This window comes from Arvicola amphibius, chromosome X, assembly GCF_903992535.2.
Source record: "Arvicola amphibius chromosome X, mArvAmp1.2, whole genome shotgun sequence".
Taxonomy (NCBI): domain Eukaryota; kingdom Metazoa; phylum Chordata; class Mammalia; order Rodentia; family Cricetidae; genus Arvicola; species Arvicola amphibius.
Genome location: NC_052065.1, coordinates 64,142,698 through 64,148,697, shown reverse-complemented (window position 1 = coordinate 64,148,697; position 6,000 = coordinate 64,142,698).

The following is a 6,000-nucleotide window of genomic DNA, read 5'->3' as shown; positions in this document are numbered from 1 at the left end:
CAGGTCTGTCCTGTTCTCTCTGGGCTGCTGTTTCCTTCAGTTTGTCCCATGATCTATCTGATAGGGGGCAGGGAAACAATCAGTAAAAGTGCCATGGAAATTCCTTCTGCTTTGAATTGGACATTTTAATTTGGGGTGGAGGGTATTGACCTTGTTGTTGTCAATCTTGGACTATTTTCTAAGGATTTTGCAAAGTCACTTTATTAATCTCCTGGATAAAAAATACCCCCATAGAGAAATGAAGTACTGTGCTTTCTGTTGTTGTTTGGCTGCCATAACTATTGTTTTCTCTGTGTAATAATTTGGTATCAAACTTGCAGTTGCTTCATAAAATAAATTAGGAGAATTTTAATTCTATTTTAGGAAAATTATTATTACTTCAAAATTAGTTGATGTGGGTTAGTGGTAGTAGCCTGCAAAGCCCTGGTTTCAACCACCAGGAGATGGGGAGAGAGGGAGGGAGAGAAGGAAGTAAGAGGGAGGAAGGAGCTCTTTGTAACATGTCTAAAATATTCAACTGCAAAAGGATCCACACTGTAAGCATTTTGTCAGAGGTAGTCCAGTCCTTAGTTTATGCTTTACTTTAACTTATCTCAATACTGTGTTTCTTGAAAAGTTGTCATTTTAAATGTTATATATGATATATTTATCCAAGAAGCCCCTCCCCTCAAAACAAAGTCCCCATTATTTTTTAAAAATATATATTTTTAGACCAGGTCGTGGTGGCTCATGTTTTGAATCCCAGCACTTGGGAGGCAGAGGCAGGCGGATCTCTGTGAGTTAGAGGCCAGCCTGGTCTACAAGAGCTAGTTCCAGGACAGCCAAAGTTACAACAGAGAATCCCTATCTTAAAAAAACAAAAGCGATATCTCTCTCTCTCTCTCTCTCTCTCTCTCTCTCTCTCTCTCTCTCTGCATAAATATAAACTGAAATAGTTATAGCACTTTTCTCTCCCTTTCTTCACTACAGCCCCTACCAGCATCTATGTCCTGCCGAGTCTGTTTTTGTTGTTTGTGTGTGTATGGTTTCAAGGCTGACCACTCCGCATTGGACAGCCAATAATGGGGCTCATCACTGGGAGAGGATAATTCTTCTCCTAGCAGTCATCAGTTACCCATAGTTGTTCATCTAAGAGTGGGATCCAGCAAAAAAAAAAAAAATCCCTTCCACATTAACACATCCACTTTTATTATCATTGTTCGAGAATTGTTTATGCCACAATTTCTAAGAGAGATTATTTCACTTCCTGGTTTTCTGACTCTTACAATTTTTCCACCCCCTCTTCTGAAATATTCTCTGAGTCACAGAGGCAGAGGCTGTGGTGTATTCATTAGACTGGGCTCCCCATGGTCTGTTGATCTCTACATTGTTTCCAGTTGTGTCTTTCAGTGACAGGTTCCTTTTCCTCTAAAGACAGGGTATTTCATGAGGGTGGCACCTACACTTATCTATTGTTACAAGAACGAGGTTTAGATTGTAGGAAGGGATTATTCTTACCTAGAAAAATGGTGGTAAAAGATTCTTTTCTTTTCTTTTTGCTTTTGGACACAGGGTTTCTCTGTAACTTTGGAGCCAGTCCTGGAACTAGCTCTTGTAGACCAGGTTGGCCTTGAACTCACAAAGATCTCCCTGCCTCTGCCTCCCGAGTGCTGGGATTAAAAGTGCGTGCCACCACCACCCAGCATAGATTCTTTTCGAAGGTCCAATACCCCATTAGCTCTGGGAAGCTAGCTAGGTTTCTAGTACCAGACATGATTTCCTTCCTGCCGAGTGAGTAGGCCTTAAGTTCAGTTAGATGGTTGCTGGTTGCCAGTGACATGTGAGTGCCACTTATTGCACCTTTACTCATATCTTGCCATGTAGGTTATTGTCATGGTTCATAGGTGTTGCAGCTGGATAGGACCATTTAATTGCTGCTCTCCCTTGGCAGCTTGCATAGTGTTATCTAGAACCATGGAAATTACAGCACAGGAAAGAGGCTTTTAGGTCAGATCCAGTTTGATTCTTTGAAGTTCTGTGTCCTAAGTGTGTGGTGTCTTTGGTAACCGGGACCCACCCTCAACTCCTGAGAAGTAATCAAGCATCACATCTATAATCTATATTATTTTGGAAGTCACTTAAACTACCTGACCAACCATTTGAAAGGTTTCTCATGCCTTCTATTAGGGTTTCTGTTAGTCTATGCTTCTGGTGGGGAACATTGTCAGTCCAAAGGGCTTAGCTTATATGTGTGTGTATATAGATATATTATTTTATATTACACGAATATGTATATTAGCTTAATTCCCTACTATATTATAAATCTTACCCCTATACCCACTCCTCTTCAAAGGGCCTCTCTTTACAGCAAATGGAGACCATCACAGAAAAAAATTCTTTAACCCTTTTACTGTGCTTTATTACTTCTGTAGTGATACAATATGTTAAAATAGAAGAATAAAGAGCAATATCTTATAAATGTTACTTTGCCCCTCGTGAAAGATTTAGTGAGCATTGATTTACAAAGTAAATCATTTTCAATACTTGGGGAGGTTTGGGGGGGGGTGTTTGTATACATGTGCACATTCATGTCGAGGCCATAGGTTGACCTCAAGTGTTGTCCATCTTGGTTTTGTGAGAATTGTATTTTTTGTTTTATTTTGTTTTGGCATAAGATTTATCCCTGGCCTAGAGCTCAACAAATAGGTTCCAATGGTTGGCCAGTGAGCCCAGGAATCTATTAGTCTCAGCCTACCCAGTGTTGGGATTACCATTGCTTGTCACTGTACTTCACATTATGTTTTTATATGGGTCTGGGGATTCAACTCAATTCTTCATGATTTTATAGCAAAGACTTTACTAAGCTATATCTCTACATAGGTAATGTGTTTATATATTTTATGACATTAAAATTAATTTTATAACAAGGTCAACAGACATCTAGGAGACATCTAGGAGAATCCTTCTTATTTTTCAGGACTTACAATATACTGTGTGCTTCTTAGCAGTTTATACATAATAGTGCATTTCAGTTTCAAAATGACTACATGAAATATTTTTATTTTCCTAAACTTTTCTGATGAAAAAAATGAAGCAAAATTATGATAAACAACTCATTCCACACCCAGCTAGCAAAGAATAGAACCAGACCTCAAATCTAGGCAGTCTCACTTAAAAGTCTGTCACCTTAGTCACTACACCACTTTATACTTTGAAGAACCCCAAACTGGTCACGTGTAAAGTACAAATAGAAATCACTTTAATTTTGGAACATTTAAGTAAGTTAAATTTTGATATTCTTAATAAAATTGCTATTAACAGTAACATGAAGAGAGCACAGTAGAAACATAACCAAAAGCTAGAAATAGAAAATTCAGGACAATAACTAACACTAAGGGTGTTTGAAAAGGCCATATGGAAACATATTACTTTATAAGCTTTTTATATATTCATATAAAAGAGTTTTAATTAGAGTTGCCCTACACAGTGGATAGTGCTCCTTCCAGAAGCCGTTCGTTGCCATATAAAAAGCCTAGTCCCAGGTGCATTATACCTCACTAGAGCTTCTGCTCCGGGGCGTCCTGAGAATCCATATCAATACAGGCTATTTCCATTGTTCTTGGGTGCCCATTAAAACTTGATAATAAAACACTCCTGATGAAGATACCACATAATTTGGTCACAGGACATGGAGAAATCAAAAATGGCAGTGATCAGGAAGCTTCCTTGCATTGGCTAGCTTTCATAGTCCCACAAGGTGCTGTAGGCTGCTGTGAGAAAAAGGGCATCAGCAGTTTTTGCCGGCTGTGAATGCTGTGAACCACAATAGTGATCAGCAAGGTAAGATATGCCCATGGGTGCAATAGTGAAACAAATTTTATGGGAGTGAGGGAGTTTCAATGAGAATGTCCTTCGTAGACTAATTTGGTCCCAGATAGGTGGTGCTGTTTGGGTAAGTGTAGGAGGTGTGGCCTTGATGGAGGAAGTATGTTACTGGGGGTAGGCTTTGAGATTTTTTTTTTTATTTTTTTTTTTATTTTTTGCTTTTTCGAGACAGGGTTTCCCTGTAGTTTCTAGAGCCTGTCCTGGAACTAGCTCTTGTAGACCAGGCTGGCCTCGAACTCAGAGATCCGCCTGCCTCTGCCTCCCGAGTGCTGGGATTAAAGGTATGCGCCACCATCGCCCAGCGAGGCTTTGAGGTTTTAAAGCCTTGTGCCATTCTGAGTTCTCTTGAGGAGTTACAGAGAGGAGTGGAGGATGAATATGCTCAAAATGCATATAAAACAATATGATACTGAAACACACATATAATAGGGTCATAATAAGTCAAAGAAGCATATTTCAGAAATATTTTATATAAACATATACATGTACACAAAGATATTGTTTTAGTGTTGTTCACTGATTTGTAAATGCAAAATAAGACATACATAACCAAACACTCATCAATAATGGACAATTTAAATTGCAGTCAAATAAAATGATGGCACACTATGCATAGGACTGTAGACAGAAGTTTCGGTCCTGCCCAGTCCCACAGTCATTCAGTCTCAAACACACAGAGGCTTATATTAATTATAAACTGTTTGGACTATTGCTCAGGTTTATTTCTAAATAGCTCTTACAACTTAAATTTACCTATAATTCTTGTCTATGTTTAGCCATGTGGCTTGGTAAGGCCTTTCTTAGTAAGGCATTTTCATCTTGCTCTGCATCTGGCTGGTGACTATGTCTCTGCCTTTAATCCTCCCAGAATTCTCCTAGTTTGGTTGACCCGCCTATACTTCCTGCCTGGCTACTGGTCAATAAGCAGTTTATTAAATCAATCAAATGACAAATCTTTTACAGTGTACTGTTGAAGGGAGCGTGGTCCCTTTGTTCATCCCAGTCGCCTGGCTAGCTTACACCCAAAATAACCACATAGAAATTGTATTAATTAAATTACTGCCTGGCCCATTATCTCTAGCCTCTTACTGGCTAACTCTCACATCTTGATTTAATCCATTTATAATAATCTGTATGTCACAAAGTCGTGGTTTACCGGAAAAGATTCAGCATGTCTGACCATGACAGCTCTCTCTCTAACTCTGCTTTCTTCCTCCCAGAATTCAATTCTGTCTTCCCTGCCTACCTAAGTTCTGCCCTATCAGGCCAAGCAGTTTCTTTATTGATTAACCAATGAAAGCAACACATAAACAGAAGGACCTCCTACACCAGTATACAAGACCACTATCCCACAGTATAGGACCTATCTAAAACTACACTTAAAGGATCTACATTATACCATTAGTTGCAAATAGCAAAAATGTATAGATGACAGTATGCATATTAAGGTCATATGTAAAGCTTTCTCCATTTGTGTGCTATCTAGCTCTCTGTTTCTAATGTTCAAATATATATTGTAACTATAATGTGATTAGGAGTTCTGGCCCCAGAGCACATTGGCATAGTTTAAGTCAAATTTCTTAGCCTTTCTAATCAAATTTCTTAGCCTTTCTAAGTATTATTCATCTTTCTTATACATAAAATATAGTAAGGAGACCAACTTCATTTTGGGATTAATAGTTACCAGTGAAACAAAATGAAAATGAGTAGTATATGTCACACAAAGTAGTTCCTTCACAAAGCTTAGATATTGGTATTAATACTGAATATAAATACAAATTTTTAGTATTGAAAGGAGTAAACAAAGATCATCTTTCCTCTCTATCTCCATTCTTCTCATCTCCACTCTGCTCTTCTGTCTTTCATCTTATTCTATTTTTATAACTTTTATCCAAATTTTCATATAAAAAATGAACAAAATATCCTCCTACCCTACCTGGCATTCAAGAATTCCATTATCAGATCCTTTTAATTCAATGACTGGATAGCCTCTGAGTCCTGAACATGTGAAAACTTTATCCTCTTGTAGTGTTGAGATTAGTGGGCCACATCCTGCCACCCGGCTAGCTTTACCCGAAATAATTACACGGAAACCGTATTCTTTTAAACACTGCCTGACTCATTAGTTTCCACCTC